We start from the raw sequence: 20,859 nt of genomic DNA, 5'->3' as shown, positions 1-20,859 counted from the left end.
ATCGGCTAATTTTGCTTCTCTTAACCGTTATTTTTACTTTTAAGCATTATATTTTAATTCGCGCCTAATTCTTTTTTCATGCGTTACGTTTACGTTTTACTTTCTTTTATGCTTAAAATAAACACTTCATATTTTACACCTTACTGTTTGTTTACGTTATTTTTACACCTTCACTTTACTTATGCGTTTTTTTACACATATAACTCTCCTTTTCGGCATTTTAACTTCACGAAATATTCTATGTTACGTGTTACTTTTCTCAAGCGTTATGTTTGCTCGACATACGAGTTTTTTTTACACGTTATTGTATATTATACGTTACATTTTCTCGTCTCCTTTTTTTTCACTACATATACGCATTTACCTTTATTATACGAGCTCTTGTTACACGCTATTGCAAATTATACGTTACATTTTCTCGTCTCTTTTTTTCACTACTTATACGCTTTTACCTTTATTATGCGGTAATTTTACACATTTTTTTTATGCTTTACTTATTTTTTTTCTTGATATTTTTAAACGTTATATTTTATTGGTTAGTTCCATTTATGCATTAGTTTTCTTTTGTTATTTTTTAAAATTCCTTTTTATGTGTTACTTTTCTTGTTCATTAGTTATGATTCTTTCCGTCAAACTTTCCTATTTTTTTTTTGTGCATTGCATTTCAATGTATATTTTTACGAGTTATATTTAGGCGATAACTTCTTTGCATCATTTTTAAGCATTACTTTTTTTAAGCTTCAGTATACCCACATATTACTTTATACCCTACTTTTCTTTGTGAGTTACTTTTGCATCAATTTTACGCGTTAATTTTTGCACGCGTTACACTTACTCGTTGTTATATTTCTGGCGCAACTTTTTTTTTTTTGGTATAAATTTGCCAGTTTTATTTCTTATATTTATGCATTTACTTTGTTATACATAACACATGAAAAAAATGAAAGAAACGTTACGTTTTAATTAATATTTTATATAATATTTTGGCACGTTTACTTCCAGCATACCTTATTTTTTTCTGCTTTATTTTGCACACACATATTATTTGATATTTTATTCTCTACTTTTCTTTATAGGTTACTTTAACTTACTCTTTTGCTATGTGTTTTATGAGTTACTCTGATTTACGCGCTACTATCTTTACACGTTATTTATCGAGCATCACCCGAGAGCCATGATCCACCCATAGATATTCACTTTTGTCAGCAGCATGTCTTTAGTTTTTTGAGCTTCATCCGAAAGCCATAATCAACCTATATTCATTTTTGACAGCAGCATGTCTTTAGTTTTTTGAGCATTACCCGAGAGCCATAATCAACCTATAGATATTCACTTTTGACAGCAGCATGTCTTTAGTTTTTTGAGCATTAACCGAGAGCCATAATCAACCTATAGATATTCACTTCTGACAGCAGCATGTCTTTAGTTTTTTGAGCATCACCCGAGAGCCATGATCCAGATGGGCAGTGTAGCGGTTATTTTCCCCAATAGAACATAATTCTGTTATGCTATGTTTTGTTCGAAATAATAAAGCGATTTCGCTATTGTATATTTGGCAGCCTACAGTGATAGATCTTGCCGCTTCACCATCAAGTCAGTATGCTGAGGTTGAACCTGATCCTTGTTTATTGAACACCTATATGCCACCACCTGTGAAATATGTTGACTCTGAGTGCATTACAAAAAAAAAAAAAAAAAAAAAAAAAAAAAAAAAAAAAAGAACAGAATAAAGTTACTTTTCATTTCTCGAAAAAAAAGTGACTGTTTACTTAGTAAATCTTTATAGGTATTTGTGATTTCTAATTATCCCTCATCTCGTCTGCACCAGGTATGTTAATATTCATCCTTTGTTTTAGATTTTTGTTTTTACTGGGTGTGTTGTAGCATAATGCTTTGTACAAACCGTACGTTTAATCGGCCATATTACTTGCAAAACCTATTACGATCCGATCTAAATTAGTATATATATATATATATATATATATATATATATATATATATATATATATATATATATATATATATATATATATATATATATATATATATATATATACAACTCCAATTCAAAATATTAGAATAACCAAAAAAGGCATTGTATTACCTTATAAAATGCGTGATATCTTTAAAAATAAACAACGGTGGCGAACGGAAAAATTATTAACCGTCCACAATTAGTTGACGTATGATATTATTGTTCACACGCGCCTAAAGAAGTATTAGAGATTTTATAAAAAAATATTGAAATTTTTCAAAATATTTCCAGAGGCGATTCAAAATATTAGAATATCTGTAAAATTGTGATTGGTCAACGTTAATCATAAAATTTGCATAAGTTGCGCCACTGTAGAGCTAGTACGCGTATAAAGGCTCGTTTGAAAATCAGATTTAGTTAGTTGGGAGTTAAAATGGGTCGAACGAAAGACATACCGGACACTACCAAGACAGCGATTGTGACTCTACGCAATGAGGGAATTAGTCAACAAATGATTGCCAAAAAAGTGAATTTCTCTCAAGGAACTGTAAGTAAAATTTTAAAAGATTATTCTACAAATCAAAGTTTTAAAAATAATCGCTCAAATAGTGGTCGTAAACGAAAAACCACACTGAGTCAAACTTGTCGTCACTAAAAATCGCTTCAAGAGCTTGAGATTCATAAGTAGAAAGTGGAGAGAACAAGGAGTGGATGCCTCAACATCTACCACACTACGACGACTCCATGAACTTGATTTTCAATCAGGTGTGCCCAAGAAAAAGCCCTACTTACACGCAAGCAAAAACGAGCCAGAGTGAGGTGGTGCAAAGACAGATTGCAATGGGGTATTAAGGACTGGAATAACGTACTTTTTAACGATGAATCGATGTTTTGCGTTTCCCACGGTCATCAGGGTGTCCGTGTTTGGCGTTGCAAGCAAGAAGCTCTTACCACAGATTGCATGAAACGCTCAGTGAAGTTTAGCACTTCTGTAATGATTTGGGGGTGTATGGGTGCTGAGGGCTTAGGAAAGCTGTGCATTTTGAAAGGAAGGGTAAATTCTGAAGTATACAAGGAGGTACTTGAACATTTTATGATTCTGTCATCGGAAGATCTATTTGAGGATGACTTTATCTTTCAACAAGACTCTGCATCTTGCCACACGTCAAACGCCACCACTACTTGGCTTACTAACAATAAAGTCAAATTACTTCCTTGGCTGGCCAATTCACCCGATTTGAACCCCATCGAGAATATATGGGGTTTAATGAAGTAACGCCTTCAGGATTTAGCTCCAAAGGACAAAAATGAACTCACAGAAAGCGTGAAATCCGTTTGGGCAACTATCAGCAAAGATGATTGCAAAAAAGTAGTGCATCGTATGCAAAATCGTTTGCGTGACGTTATTAAAGCTAAGGGAGATGCCACTAAGTATTAACTATTCATGCAGATTTCATTTAAATAAATTATGCTATTTTTGTTCATGTTATTCTAATTTTTTGAACCACTGTGAAAATTATTCTAATTTTTTGAATTTTTAGAAAAAATTCATTGTAAAAATTTTTGCAATATCATAATAATTTATTTATGTTAAGTTCATCTACAAAACATGTAGAATGTGATAACACACTTCAAAATTCTCAGGTATTCATTTTTATCAAAATTAATGCATATCTCAAACCACTATGTGCTTTATTTATCATTATTCTAATATTTTGAATTGGAGTTGTATATCTATATATATATATATATATATATATATATATATATATATATATATATATATATATATATATATATATATATATATATATATATATAAAAGAAACAATCATTCCAAAAGTCACAAAAATAAAAAATAAATAATATAAAAAAAGAAAGAAAATCAAATTCTAACATTTAAGCAAAATTAATAAATCTATAAACAGAAATAAATAAACAAATAAAATAAAATATTTAAATGAAATAAAATAGAATAAATAAATGAAATAAAATAAATTAGAAAAACATTATAACTAAATTAAAAAATGAATAAAAAAAATTAGACTAATATTTCACTAAAATTAATTGCAATAATACAAAACTTAATACAATACAAATCAAAAAATTTACTTCAGGGTCTTGGCATTATACACTTCGTAACAAAGTATATTGAATTAAAATAAGTTTTACGTAAGATAATAGTTTTGGGTTCTAATTTGAAAAATTAATAACTTGTAATTCGTCACAACTTTCTAAAAAGTCAAAATAGAGTAATTTACTTATTTTTTTTTATTTAACAGCTGGCAAGTTAAACAATTCCGTCAACAATTGATATCTGAAAAGTCGAATGAAACAAGGAAATAAATCTTCCCTTGATTCAAAGTTAAATAGTTAAAAGGTCAATTATTTCGAACAACTTAACATCTTCGCCCTATTCGAAAATTTTGAAAATATATTTTTCATTCTTCGATCCAAAATCTAATTTAGATATGTTTTAAGATATACTTAAGGACCTATTATGATAGAGTTTATATTATACTCCCATTAATTTTTTTAAATATTTCTTACTTAAAATTTCGCAAGTTATATGATTATATGCAATTCTCATCACTGCTTTTCCTTATCTTTCCTGCCGTCTTAATAAAGTAAAGAAATAAATTTGATTTCCAATAATTTTAATAAGTTAAATTGTTTCTAGCAGTAAATTAATTCCTCCAAAATTATTTCAATTCTGGGGTTAAAAAATTAATTAAACATAAATGATAACACGATGAACATTAAGAAAACACGATGAACATTAATGAATTAACTCTTTACTGCGAAATAAGAACAATTTCTATTTAAAATTTATGGAAAAGAAAAACGTATATTGAAACTATTTTCTGAACATGATAATTACAGCTATAAAATAATTTAAAATTCAAAAATGTATTCTATACTTTATTTGAGTATTAAGAAAAACCTGAAGTTAGAAAAAGAAAGAATTTTTGATATGACGATTCTAAAATTAGCAAAGTTTTGGAATTTTTTTTGCAATTTTCCATTTTTAGTACTTGCTGTTAAACAAAATAAGACCTACCGACCATTTTCCTGCTATAACAATACTTTGTGAGTTGTGCTAAAGTTTAAAAATAATATTACAAGATTCTCTAAAAAAAAAATTCATCATTTTGTTTTAAAAAAGGCAACTTTCTTAAAGATAGCGGGCGAGAATAAGTTTGAACGTCAAAATAAAATTTTAACACATTAATTTTTTCTCCATTTAAAAAGAAAAGTAACATGTTGTATCTTTTTTTTCGCATTGCGCATATATGCATTTATTTTTCATTATTCTAATAGGAAACAATAAAAAAGATAATAAATAATTTATATTCATTTCTTCGAATAAATAGTAATGCCTACTAAATAGTCAGCTGTTTTGCATCAAGTAATTCTAAAGCAGCAGAATGTATTTAATTCCTTAATAAGGTTTAATTTTCAACTAACTGGAAATAATTCTAAGCTTTCTTTTAATAAAAACTAAAAAATAAAAAAATAGTGGCTTTCCTCTCCATGCAACGCAAATGCAGGTTAGTTCAACCAAAAAGCCCTCCATTCGCAACCAAACATTTTTTGTTTCAAATCACTCCTGTTCTCCTCATTCACATCTGGCGAGTCTTTAAAATGGGTGCCTATATTTGAGAACGTTAAACATTTGCTTTAAGCACTGTCAATCTCAGAACTTGCTTAACGTAAATGACTAGTGACGTGAATTTTCGAGGTCCCAAAACATTTAAACTTTTATTGACATCTTCATATTTTTTGAAGTTAAATGTCATTTTTCATTTGTTCACTTTAGAGTCTTGGTATTATTCATTTAGTAACAAAGTATATTGAATTGAAATAAGTTTACACGTAAGTTTTACGTAAGATAATGGTTTTGGCTCTTAATTTGAAAAAATAATAACTTATAATTCGTCAAGTCCCTGTGCCGTCGAGCGAATCGAGATAATTTTTCATGGTTTTCCTCTCCATGTAACGCAAATGCAGTTTAGTTCCACCAAAAAGCCCTCCACTAAAGCGAAATTTAGCCCGATACTTGATCCAGGAGTTCCCTTGTCTTCTGGATTGGTTTCAAGTGAGAAATATATTGTAAAGTTAATACATTTTATCTGAAAAGCGTGTTTTAGTTATAATAGTTAGAATAAAAAGTAATAGTAATAATAAAAAAACAATAATTGTTTTAACTTTTCAAATAAGAAGCTCAGTGCTGTAGGGAAGTGTAAGAGTCCAAAAGCGAGAGTAACATCTCGAAATTTGCATACATTGACCACAGTGCTGACGAATCCCATTGCCGTCGGGCTAAACAATGGGGGGGGGGGGAGTTTTCATGGTTTTCCTCTCCATGTAACACAAATCCATCAAAAAGTCCTCCACGAAGGCATGTTTCTCCCAATACTCGATGCAGGAGTTCCCCTGTCTTCTGGATTTGGTTCAAAATTTCAAACGGAGTTGACCATTAGTAGTCGTAAACCCAAATATTGGGTTGGCTGTTGAGCGACGGTTATAAAATATAATAATTAAAAAACGAACGTTTGATTTAAAGAAAAACTTAAATTTAATTACTAAAACAATTGATTAGGATATTATTGAAAATATAATCTATTTGATTGCGTAGAGAATAAGATTTTGAAAAATGCGAAAAATATAATTTGATAGTTTGTAGAATATCTAACTACGAAAACACGCAATTATGAGATTAAGTTTCATAAATATAGGGGTACACACCTTGCGGCACATGCGCCCTGAGCAGCAACCGTAAGTAATTTTGAAAAAATGAAATAAAACTCAATTTTTTTTTTTATTTTTTTTATTTTGAGAAATAAAAAAAGTCTGAGATTGCTCGTTTAAGTTTTTGACACACCAATGTAGGTTTTCGATTGTTTTTTCGATGGTTAACACTACGGATTTAAGCATAGTCTTGAAAATATCATATTTTTAACACGACATTATTAGAATACACGAACGAATTTTGAATTCTAGTTATCACTTACGTCATTCGCCATATGTGCCGAATTTATCATAAATTCAATGCTATCCATTTTCACGTAGTTTCTGAAATTACGATTTTTTTAAAGATATTTTACGTCTTGAAAGTTTGGAATGGGGCATTTATATAAATTCGTTTTTGACGAGCTTTATTTGCGCAAACTTTATCGCAAATTTAAATGACTATTGCTACGCATTTCCACGAGATATTTAAAATTTTGATATTTTTAGAGCAGGGGTTTCCAACTTACATGTGGCCGGGGGCCGCAATCAAAATCACCAGTCAAACATCGGGCCACAACTTAATCAAAATTTTATACAGGACTCTTTTATGGTTGAAGGTACATTGAATATTACAGTCAGATTTTTATCAAAGTTTTTTTAACATTAAAAAGCAAAATAACAAGCATTACAAATACTTGTTACGTATACTAGCATTACGAATACTTGTAACGTATCATTTTGAATCTTATCTTAATCAGAAACTTAGTGACAAGATTTTTTTTCTTTTAAATTTTATTCTGCGATAAATTAAAAAAATTTCGACTTATTAGGAATAATGGCAACAACAAAAAATTCTCGATCATATGAAATTAAATTTTTTTCCTTTTCCGCTCATGCGATATTCAATTCAGGGAAGTTAAATAAAATTTGATATTCATTCCCTCTTTCATGCGTTTTAAAATTTACAAATGTAAGTAATTTCATCCAAAATAAATGGTTTCAAAAAGCTAAATGGGAGAATTTCTTCGAGAAAATTTCTGGTACGCACATGCTAAATTACCTTCACAAAATACAAAAAAAAAACGAAATAAAAAAGAGCAACATACACGATTATTTTTGTGTTTAAATAAATATTTTCTTGGATGCAAAACCTGAGAAATAATTTTTTTTGCACCGTTGGTACGTTAAATTTCACAGAAACGAAGAAATTAGGTTTTTTTTAAACGGAAGAAAAGTATTTTAAACCCATATAGATTTTTTACAAAAAATGTCCGCTGAGAACGACAACTAATATATTTTAGTTCGCGGGCCACAAAAAATGGCTTAGCGGGCCGGAAGTGGGAAACCACTGTTTTAGAGCGATATTATTACAAATCACTCATTTAGATAATCAATTATGACGTGGTTTATTTGTGCCGATTTTGTCGCAAATCAAGTTATTTATAGTCACATGATTTAAAAATCATATATCGCTATTCGTACTTACGCGTTTTAAAAATCATACGTTTTGATTCTTCTCGCAATTTAAAAATCACACATCGTGATTCGCTAAAAATCACGTTCCGTATTGACATTAACGAGATTTAAAAATCATCCATCACGATTCGTATTCATGAGATTTAAAATCGCATATTCCGATTTGTATTTTGGCGTTTAAAAAATCATTCGCTGTTACACTTCTCGTAATTCAAAAATCATACACCACGATTCGCATTCACACGATTTAAATACCACATTGCGATTCATATTCACGCATTTTAAAAATCAGACCTTGTGAGTCTTCTCGCAATTTAAAATATCAATTTCGATTCGTATTCACGCGATTTAAAAATCACGACATCGTCATTCTTATTTAAGGGATTTAAAACTCAGGAAAGGAAGAGCACCATTTGGGACAAATTTCCAAAACTGATAAAGTTATCTGCCCAAGTTTAATACAGCAGAGAACAATAGCTTCTGTAAAAAGACTGTTTTCCAGAATGAATTGGGCATGTTCAAAATTGGGGAGCAGTCTTTAAACAAAATCATTAAATTTTCACTTAATTGCCCAAAAAAGCTATCAGACAATTACATAGGAAATATAAAAACAAAAAACATTTTATTCACTTTAAAGATATTTTAAAATGGTTAAAGCATTAAATGAAATTCTTACCAGAACCATTTAAGAAAAATGATGTAATACGCAAAACCTACAATTCCCCTTCATAGATATAAAGACTGCAGTTAATCCTGTAAAATGCAAAGAAAAAAAAAGAAATTTTTAGATGAAATACTCAAAATTTCAAATAACACATCAAAATAAAAATTTACTCAGGACACTGATATACAACATATTGAATATGTCACAAGTGACTAACTGTAAAAAAATAATAGCTGAAAATAGCTGACTAAATTGTATCCTCTGATAATAAAAGTAGAACACAGGTTGAAAAAAAAAACTTTAAAGAAGTAGAGACTGAATGTTTGATAAAGGCAGACATTAACACATTATTTTTTCTATTGAGGATTATAAATGAAAACAAATTGGGGATCGCAATTATTATTTAACCATGGGGGGGACGAAAACACTATCGAAATCTGACAAATCACAGCACAGGAAGGTGTATATAATAAATAACAAGGCAAGTTTGATTGCGTGTGGAAACAAATATAAGTTGAAAGATTGTTGAAAACATGTTAAAGTTTCGACGTCCAATGAAATCTGTTTTGATGATTACTACATTCCTCTTATTCATTATTTTTTCTCTTGAATATTAATTTAGGACTCCTCATGTGTATACTTTTTATTTTCATTTCTTTAAAAGGATTTAAAAAAATACATATTAAGAGCAGACTTTTCGGAACACTCTGCATAAGACAGGATTCTTTATAAACCTCAAATGCTTTTTTTTGCTTCTTTTGCCATTTATCTTGTTATTATATTTTAATCCTTAGCAATTTCGACGTCATTTTTCGAGTTTGAAATTTTGCATTTGAGTAATCACTGATTTTTTGTGCACCGACTTCGAAGTCTAAAAAAAAAAGCTTAGAAATTATATTCTTTTTTCATCGTTATAGTGACCCTCCAGGCAGAATTTTTGTCTGCGACAAACCTCAACATCTTTCTACAAGATATTTTTAATAGTAACAAATACATACATTACCTATTTAAACTAACAGACGAGCTTCGTGTTTACAACAACGCCTGTACGCACAGAGAAAAACTGAATGTCAACCGTAATTGTATTTCTAATCATTATTTTTAAATTATTTAATATTTAATTGAAAATTTGATATTTTTTTTCATGTACACATAAAAATATTTCATATTTTAATATTATGGGCAATATTTTCACATTTTGAAAGAGTTAAAAAAAAACGCATGAGTTTATTTCGAGTGAAATGGACCAATGAATGTCGACATATCACAGATTTTACGAGAAAAATTTTTTTCTTTTAGAACAGTTCTTTATAAAAACAACTGAAGAAAATTATTTCAATGTTTTGAGACCAAAACTATGTTTAGAGATCTACTTTGAAATATGACTCAATGGGAGATTTCGCAAATTTAAATTAGGTTCCGAACGTTCTCGTACGAAAGGTTTTAAGTGCGAAAGCGCCAGTTTCGGTGAAATGCGCATGCAGAAAAATATTATACAATATAAAATTATTTTTATATTTTATTATATAAAATTTTAAGGAAATCGAATGTTTAAGATAATTTATAAAATTCTTCAATCACCTAACTACTCAGTTAATGAAAAAAAAAACTCGTATAAATTACTTGATTTTTGAGATCAAAATATGTTTTTAAATCCTAAATGTGATGCAATTAGCATTTACATTTTTTAAAGTAAGTTCTCTTTTAGTTAATAACATGAGTCCGAAAAGAATTATTTACGGTTTAACATTAAAAATAGCTTATATGATGATATTGACTATTTGTTTATTTATTGACAATTTGGCTTAATGAATAATTACATAATCGGATAAAAATTTTCAACCTTTCACTAATTATCTAAACTAAATTTAATAGAATTAGTGAATATAATTAACTTAATGTGATTATACTTTTAGAAGTAACCAATTTTAAAAATAAATTACGAATTAAAAGCCTACAAAAATTCCGGATTTTAAAACTACAAAGCAGTAAAACTTTACACAACCATGAAATATTTCACTATAAAAATACACATTATTGACATGAACTTTCACAGATTTTGTTTACTCATTATCATGGCGAACAACATGGTTATCTTTGGTTACGCCTAAGGTCTCCAACGCATGTAATTTTTTTGAAGGACTAAAGATCTCTTAAATAAACTTGAATCTAACGCTCCTCTCTTCCAAATCTAATTTTTACGATAACTAAGTTTTTTTCACGGAAGAAACCTTTTAATCAACTACTGAGCAATACTTAATTTCATTATGGCTCGTAATAGATACGAAAACTAATCATGGAGTATCCAAATTAGGATCATTATCAATTTTTTTTTAAATAGTTACCAAAGCACAAGTAGCTGTCAAAATCATTGCAAGAATGAATTAGATATAAGTATAGCTTAAAAGTAGTTTTATGGGTTGTATGACTTAAAAATTTTGTTTAAATGTATTTTGATTAGATTGGGCAATTATTTATTATTCAAAACTATTACTCAACACTATTGTTCAACTTATTTTCAAAACATTTTTTTTTCCTTCTTACAAAACTAAATTCAATATTTTATTTTTTTCTTTGGGAAAAAGGGTTTTTTGAGGAAGGCCATGGGAAAAACTCACTGATAGTATAGGGCAGGGATGGCGAACCAATGGCACGCGTGCCATTTAATGCACGCGACACAATATTTCGGGCGCGCCACCGATCACAATTGTTATTGCACTATGAATTGTTATTACACAAATGTCACACACTATGAAGCATATGTAACAATTAAATTAAAATTCACAAAAAACAAACAAAATAATAAACAATAAATAAAAAAATTAACAATTAATGCTAAAAGAACAATTAATAACCATAAAAAACAAGCTAACAATAAATAACTAGGAAAATAATCAACAGTCCTGCTTAAACTAATATCTTACAACCTAATATAGTCCCGCAGTGGACTGATCGTTAAGACACGGTTCCCAGCAGATCACCGAAGTCAAGCATCACTGGCTGCGGTCAGTGTGCGGGAGGGTGACCACTTGGATCAGCCTGCGTAGGGGCCGAGGGTGTGCGGTATTGGTCCTCGTTAAACTGTTCTACCGTAAAGTGCTCGACTTCGCGCGCAGGTCGTCGGGCTACCGAAGCGGGGGAGCCATCCCCTCCGCAGAGGATCAAAATTGTGATGGAATGTCTTCGGATCATCCTCAGGGATGTTTCTCAGACCGTCGCCAATAGCCTATTGTACAGCTCTAGTGCGACGTAAATGAACAACAACAACAACAACCTAATATAAGTTATTTGTCATTTAATCTGCAATAACAGAAGTCCCACTGATGCTACTTCAAGTTGAATTGCGCGTATAACTGAGACATTGCAAAATGTATTTTCTTTTCAATGTAAATAAAAAGTTTTAAGTTGATAGTATTTAGTATTATAATTTTCCCAATAATCATGAGGTCAAAATTATTTGACGGCACGTCTGTGATTTAATTAAACAATTTATTAGAAAAAAATGGCACGTTGGTGTATAAAGGTTCGCCACCCCTGGTATAGGGAATTCGTTCAATAAAGTCTTTATTTTGGAATTTTTTTAAAAAACTAATGGTTTGTTCTGGCTTTTAGAAAACGTAACCTGGGCTTGCATTGAAATTTTTTTAGCATCTCTCAGCAAGGTTTAAATAGATAATATTTTGACTTTAAATGATGGTTCTTACAAATATGAACAATAATAACACAGGTTAGCGTACACAAACTTAGGTCCATTTACATCATGGTTAACACCATTTTTTAATTGTAACAACTGGAAAACGAACTCATTATTTCTTTGATTACTCATTATATTATATTTATACTACTTTTCATCTCATTATTTCGAGCAAATTGTTTTTTAAATAAAATACAGTTATTTTTATAACCTTAAAAAATATAGTACTTTTGATATGCAAGCAAATCTTCCTCTCACATTCTATTTTATTATTTATGACAACAAAACAAATGTAGTACTTTAAATTATGGCAGTCATCAACTCTCATTCCCCCCAGTTAGAGAGAGTATTTTAAAATAAAGTATATTTCTTCTAAAAAAAAATATTGTGAAGAGTGAGTTTTTCAGATAATATATTATCTGCAGAGTTTGTTCACGGTCTTTAATTATTAAATTGACTTCTCAAAAGTTAAACTTTTATCGTATTAAATTGACTGCCCAAAAGTCAAACTTTTATCTTATTAAAAAATTTTTTGGAATGTAATTGCACAAAAAAATAATCGATTTTATTTTTTATTTTTGAAAAAGCATTTCAGCCTCATTATTTAAATGGAAATTTTTTTATTGCGCAAAAAATAAGACTCAAAAAAAAAGAAAAAACAAACATTATTGCCTCGACGGCAGGTAAACTTCCAGTGCCCGGAAGGCGGACAGGTCCTAGATTAAGAAATTCATTGCAACTACACTCTGCAGATGAATTTCTAAATCGTTACTACGGCCCCGGCAATACAAGCACATAGATCAAGTAATTCTTTTACCGCTAGCGATACAGAATTACTCAATCATATTCCGGACTTTCTGGAAGACATACCCCATCATCAACCAGTTCATCACTCGAACTGGTTGGGGCATAATAACTAGAAAAATCATAGAAAAGAAAAAAAGCAAAACAAAGAAAAATGCTAGAAAAAAATAAGCATTATTACCTCGACAGCAAGTAAGCTTCCAGTGTCCGGAAGGCGGACAGGTCCTAGATTAAGAAATTCATTGCAACTACACTCTGCAGATGAATTTCTAAATCGTTAATACGGCCCCGGCAATACAAGCACATAGATCAAGTAATTCTTTTACCGCTAGCGATACAGAATTACTCAATCATATTCCGGACTTTCTGGAAGACATACCCCATCATCAACCAGTTCATCACTCGAACTGGTTGGGGCATAATAACTAGAAAAATCATAGAAAAGAAAAAAAGCAAAACAAAGAAAAATGCTAGAAAAAAATAAGCATTATTACCTCGACAGCAAGTAAGCTTCCAGTGTCCGGAAGGCGGACAGGTCCTAGATTAAGAAATTCATTGCAACTACACTCTGCAGATGAATTTCTAAATCGTTAATACGGCCCCGGCAATACAAGCACATAGATCAAGTAATTCTTTTACCGCTAGCGATACAGAATTACTCAATCATATTCCGGACTTTCTGGAAGACATACCCCATCATCAACCAGTTCATCACTCGAACTGGTTGGGGCATAATAACTAGAAAAATCATAGAAAAGAAAAAAAGCAAAACAAAGAAAAATGCTAGAAAAAAATAAGCATTATTACCTCGACAGCAAGTAAGCTTCCAGTGTCCGGAAGGCGGACAGGTCCTAGATTAAGAAATTCATTGCAACTACACTCTGCAGATGAATTTCTAAATCGTTAATACGGCCCCGGCAATACAAGCACATAGATCAAGTAATTCTTTTACCGCTAGCGATACAGAATTACTCAATCATATTCCGGACTTTCTGGAAGACATACCCCATCATCAACCAGTTCATCACTCGAACTGGTTGGGGCATAATAACTAGAAAAATCATAGAAAAGAAAAAAAGCAAAACAAAGAAAAATGCTAGAAAAAAATAAGCATTATTACCTCGACAGCAAGTAAGCTTCCAGTGTCCGGAAGGCGGACAGGTCCTAGATTAAGAAATTCATTGCAACTACACTCTGCAGATGAATTTCTAAATCGTTAATACGGCCCCGGCAATACAAGCACATAGATCAAGTAATTCTTTTACCGCTAGCGATACAGAATTACTCAATCATATTCCGGACTTTCTGGAAGACATACCCCATCATCAACCAGTTCATCACTCGAACTGGTTGGGGCATAATAACTAGAAAAATCATAGAAAAGAAAAAAAGCAAAACAAAGAAAAATGCTAGAAAAAAATAAGCATTATTACCTCGACAGCAAGTAAGCTTCCAGTGTCCGGAAGGCGGACAGGTCCTAGATTAAGAAATTCATTGCAACTACACTCTGCAGATGAATTTCTAAATCGTTAATACGGCCCCGGCAATACAAGCACATAGATCAAGTAATTCTTTTACCGCTAGCGATACAGAATTACTCAATCATATTCCGGACTTTCTGGAAGACATACCCCATCATCAACCAGTTCATCACTCGAACTGGTTGGGGCATAATAACTAGAAAAATCATAGAAAAGAAAAAAAGCAAAACAAAGAAAAATGCTAGAAAAAAATAAGCATTATTACCTCGACAGCAAGTAAGCTTCCAGTGTCCGGAAGGCGGACAGGTCCTAGATTAAGAAATTCATTGCAACTACACTCTGCAGATGAATTTCTAAATCGTTAATACGGCCCCGGCAATACAAGCACATAGATCAAGTAATTCTTTTACCGCTAGCGATACAGAATTACTCAATCATATTCCGGACTTTCTGGAAGACATACCCCATCATCAACCAGTTCATCACTCGAACTGGTTGGGGCATAATAACTAGAAAAATCATAGAAAAGAAAAAAAGCAAAACAAAGAAAAATGCTAGAAAAAAATAAGCATTATTACCTCGACAGCAAGTAAGCTTCCAGTGTCCGGAAGGCGGACAGGTCCTAGATTAAGAAATTCATTGCAACTACACTCTGCAGATGAATTTCTAAATCGTTAATACGGCCCCGGCAATACAAGCACATAGATCAAGTAATTCTTTTACCGCTAGCGATACAGAATTACTCAATCATATTCCGGACTTTCTGGAAGACATACCCCATCATCAACCAGTTCATCACTCGAACTGGTTGGGGCATAATAACTAGAAAAATCATAGAAAAGAAAAAAAGCAAAACAAAGAAAAATGCTAGAAAAAAATAAGCATTATTACCTCGACAGCAAGTAAGCTTCCAGTGTCCGGAAGGCGGACAGGTCCTAGATTAAGAAATTCATTGCAACTACACTCTGCAGATGAATTTCTAAATCGTTAATACGGCCCCGGCAATACAAGCACATAGATCAAGTAATTCTTTTACCGCTAGCGATACAGAATTACTCAATCATATTCCGGACTTTCTGGAAGACATACCCCATCATCAACCAGTTCATCACTCGAACTGGTTGGGGCATAATAACTAGAAAAATCATAGAAAAGAAAAAAAGCAAAACAAAGAAAAATGCTAGAAAAAAATAAGCATTATTACCTCGACAGCAAGTAAGCTTCCAGTGTCCGGAAGGCGGACAGGTCCTAGATTAAGAAATTCATTGCAACTACACTCTGCAGATGAATTTCTAAATCGTTAATACGGCCCCGGCAATACAAGCACATAGATCAAGTAATTCTTTTACCGCTAGCGATACAGAATTACTCAATCATATTCCGGACTTTCTGGAAGACATACCCCATCATCAACCAGTTCATCACTCGAACTGGTTGGGGCATAATAACTAGAAAAATCATAGAAAAGAAAAAAAGCAAAACAAAGAAAAATGCTAGAAAAAAATAAGCATTATTACCTCGACAGCAAGTAAGCTTCCAGTGTCCGGAAGGCGGACAGGTCCTAGATTAAGAAATTCATTGCAACTACACTCTGCAGATGAATTTCTAAATCGTTAATACGGCCCCGGCAATACAAGCACATAGATCAAGTAATTCTTTTACCGCTAGCGATACAGAATTACTCAATCATATTCCGGACTTTCTGGAAGACATACCCCATCATCAACCAGTTCATCACTCGAACTGGTTGGGGCATAATAACTAGAAAAATCATAGAAAAGAAAAAAAGCAAAACAAAGAAAAATGCTAGAAAAAAATAAGCATTATTACCTCGACAGCAAGTAAGCTTCCAGTGTCCGGAAGGCGGACAGGTCCTAGATTAAGAAATTCATTGCAACTACACTCTGCAGATGAATTTCTAAATCGTTAATACGGCCCCGGCAATACAAGCACATAGATCAAGTAATTCTTTTACCGCTAGCGATACAGAATTACTCAATCATATTCCGGACTTTCTGGAAGACATACCCCATCATCAACCAGTTCATCACTCGAACTGGTTGGGGCATAATAACTAGAAAAATCATAGAAAAGAAAAAAAGCAAAACAAAGAAAAATGCTAGAAAAAAATAAGCATTATTACCTCGACAGCAAGTAAGCTTCCAGTGTCCGGAAGGCGGACAGGTCCTAGATTAAGAAATTCATTGCAACTACACTCTGCAGATGAATTTCTAAATCGTTAATACGGCCCCGGCAATACAAGCACATAGATCAAGTAATTCTTTTACCGCTAGCGATACAGAATTACTCAATCATATTCCGGACTTTCTGGAAGACATACCCCATCATCAACCAGTTCATCACTCGAACTGGTTGGGGCATAATAACTAGAAAAATCATAGAAAAGAAAAAAAGCAAAACAAAGAAAAATGCTAGAAAAAAATAAGCATTATTACCTCGACAGCAAGTAAGCTTCCAGTGTCCGGAAGGCGGACAGGTCCTAGATTAAGAAATTCATTGCAACTACACTCTGCAGATGAATTTCTAAATCGTTAATACGGCCCCGGCAATACAAGCACATAGATCAAGTAATTCTTTTACCGCTAGCGATACAGAATTACTCAATCATATTCCGGACTTTCTGGAAGACATACCCCATCATCAACCAGTTCATCACTCGAACTGGTTGGGGCATAATAACTAGAAAAATCATAGAAAAGAAAAAAAGCAAAACAAAGAAAAATGCTAGAAAAAAATAAGCATTATTACCTCGACAGCAAGTAAGCTTCCAGTGTCCGGAAGGCGGACAGGTCCTAGATTAAGAAATTCATTGCAACTACACTCTGCAGATGAATTTCTAAATCGTTAATACGGCCCCGGCAATACAAGCACATAGATCAAGTAATTCTTTTACCGCTAGCGATACAGAATTACTCAATCATATTCCGGACTTTCTGGAAGACATACCCCATCATCAACCAGTTCATCACTCGAACTGGTTGGGGCATAATAACTAGAAAAATCATAGAAAAGAAAAAAAGCAAAACAAAGAAAAATGCTAGAAAAAAATAAGCATTATTACCTCGACAGCAAGTAAGCTTCCAGTGTCCGGAAGGCGGACAGGTCCTAGATTAAGAAATTCATTGCAACTACACTCTGCAGATGAATTTCTAAATCGTTAATACGGCCCCGGCAATACAAGCACATAGATCAAGTAATTCTTTTACCGCTAGCGATACAGAATTACTCAATCATATTCCGGACTTTCTGGAAGACATACCCCATCATCAACCAGTTCATCACTCGAACTGGTTGGGGCATAATAACTAGAAAAATCATAGAAAAGAAAAAAAGCAAAACAAAGAAAAATGCTAGAAAAAAATAAGCATTATTACCTCGACAGCAAGTAAGCTTCCAGTGTCCGGAAGGCGGACAGGTCCTAGATTAAGAAATTCATTGCAACTACACTCTGCAGATGAATTTCTAAATCGTTAATACGGCCCCGGCAATACAAGCACATAGATCAAGTAATTCTTTTACCGCTAGCGATACAGAATTACTCAATCATATTCCGGACTTTCTGGAAGACATACCCCATCATCAACCAGTTCATCACTCGAACTGGTTGGGGCATAATAACTAGAAAAATCATAGAAAAGAAAAAAAGCAAAACAAAGAAAAATGCTAGAAAAAAATAAGCATTATTACCTCGACAGCAAGTAAGCTTCCAGTGTCCGGAAGGCGGACAGGTCCTAGATTAAGAAATTCATTGCAACTACACTCTGCAGATGAATTTCTAAATCGTTAATACGGCCCCGGCAATACAAGCACATAGATCAAGTAATTCTTTTACCGCTAGCGATACAGAATTACTCAATCATATTCCGGACTTTCTGGAAGACATACCCCATCATCAACCAGTTCATCACTCGAACTGGTTGGGGCATAATAACTAGAAAAATCATAGAAAAGAAAAAAAGCAAAACAAAGAAAAATGCTAGAAAAAAATAAGCATTATTACCTCGACAGCAAGTAAGCTTCCAGTGTCCGGAAGGCGGACAGGTCCTAGATTAAGAAATTCATTGCAACTACACTCTGCAGATGAATTTCTAAATCGTTAATACGGCCCCGGCAATACAAGCACATAGATCAAGTAATTCTTTTACCGCTAGCGATACAGAATTACTCAATCATATTCCGGACTTTCTGGAAGACATACCCCATCATCAACCAGTTCATCACTCGAACTGGTTGGGGCATAATAACTAGAAAAATCATAGAAAAGAAAAAAAGCAAAACAAAGAAAAATGCTAGAAAAAAATAAGCATTATTACCTCGACAGCAAGTAAGCTTCCAGTGTCCGGAAGGCGGACAGGTCCTAGATTAAGAAATTCATTGCAACTACACTCTGCAGATGAATTTCTAAATCGTTAATACGGCCCCGGCAATACAAGCACATAGATCAAGTAATTCTTTTACCGCTAGCGATACAGAATTACTCAATCATATTCCGGACTTTCTGGAAGACATACCCCATCATCAACCAGTTCATCACTCGAACTGGTTGGGGCATAATAACTAGAAAAATCATAGAAAAGAAAAAAAGCAAAACAAAGAAAAATGCTAGAAAAAAATAAGCATTATTACCTCGACAGCAAGTAAGCTTCCAGTGTCCGGAAGGCGGACAGGTCCTAGATTAAGAAATTCATTGCAACTACACTCTGCAGATGAATTTCTAAATCGTTAATACGGCCCCGGCAATACAAGCACATAGATCAAGTAATTCTTTTACCGCTAGCGATACAGAATTACTCAATCATATTCCGGACTTTCTGGAAGACATACCCCATCATCAACCAGTTCATCACTCGAACTGGTTGGGGCATAATAACTAGAAAAATCATAGAAAAGAAAAAAAGCAAAACAAAGAAAAATGCTAGAAAAAAATAAGCATTATTACCTCGACAGCAAGTAAGCTTCCAGTGTCCGGAAGGCGGACAGGTCCTAGGTTAAGAAATTCATTGCAACTACACTCTGCAGATGAATTTCTAAATCGTTAATACGGCCCCGGCAATACAAGCACATAGATCAAGTAATTCTTTTACCGCTAGCGATACAGAATTACTCAATCATATTCCGGACTTTCTGGAAGACATACCCCATCATCAACCAGTTCATCACTCGAACTGGTTGGGGCATAATAACCAGAAAAATCATAGAAAAGAAAAAAAGCAAAACAAAGAAAAATGCTAGAAAAAAATAAGCATTATTACCTCGACAGCAAGTAAGCTTCCAGTGTCCGGAAGGCGGACAGGTCCTAGATTAAGAAATTCATTGCAACTACACTCTGCAGATGAATTTCTAAATCGTTAATACGGCCCCGGCAATACAAGCACATAGATCAAGTAATTCTTTTACCGCTAGCGATACAGAATTACTCAATCGTATTCCGGACTTTCTGGAAGACATACCCCATCATCAACCAGTTCATCACTCGAACTGGTTGGGGCATAATAACTAGAAAAATCATAGAAAAGAAAAAAAGCAAAACAAAGAAAAATGCTAGAAAAAAATAAGCATTATTACCTCGACAGCAAGTAAGCTTCCAGTGTCCGGAAGGCGGACAGGTCCTAGATTAAGAAATTCATTGCAACTACACTCTGCAGATGAATTTCTAAATCGTTAATACGGCCCCGGCAATACAAGCACATAGATCAAGTAATTCTTTTACCGCTAGCGATACAGAATTACTCAATCATATTCCGGACTTTCTGGAAGACATACCCCATCATCAACCAGTTCATCACTCGAACTGGTTGGGGCATAATAACTAGAAAAATCATAGAAAAGAAAAAAAGCAAAACAAAGAAAAATGCTAGAAAAAAATAAGCATTATTACCTCGACAGCAAGTAAGCTTCCAGTGTCCGGAAGGCGGACAGGTCCTAGATTAAGAAATTCATTGCAACTACACTCTGCAGATGAATTTCTAAATCGTTAATACGGCCCCGGCAATACAAGCACATAGATCAA

The 20,859-nt window shown here is 32.8% G+C and overlaps 1 long non-coding RNA gene across 2 annotated transcripts in view; it reads right to left on the bottom strand.

The window, feature by feature from the left end:
* LOC147808323 (uncharacterized) overlaps nucleotides 1–20,859 on the bottom strand; it is a 68,563-nt gene that overhangs the window by 36,035 nt on the left and 11,669 nt on the right. The window contains exon 3 of one of the 2 annotated variants that reach the window (XR_015434862.1): nucleotides 8,862–8,938. This is a non-coding gene — a long non-coding RNA (uncharacterized LOC147808323). Of the gene's footprint in view, nucleotides 1–8,861; nucleotides 13,544–20,859 lie in introns of those variants that run through there. The other variant, XR_015434861.1, reaches the window with a different exon arrangement.

This window comes from Parasteatoda tepidariorum, chromosome 6 (assembly GCF_982258835.1).
Source record: "Parasteatoda tepidariorum strain Cologne lab strain chromosome 6, Ptep-v5.0, whole genome shotgun sequence".
NCBI classification, from domain to species: Eukaryota; Metazoa; Arthropoda; class Arachnida; order Araneae; family Theridiidae; genus Parasteatoda; species Parasteatoda tepidariorum.
The sequence above is the reverse complement of the archived record's forward strand: the minus strand, read 5'-3'. Positions and strand labels throughout refer to the sequence as shown.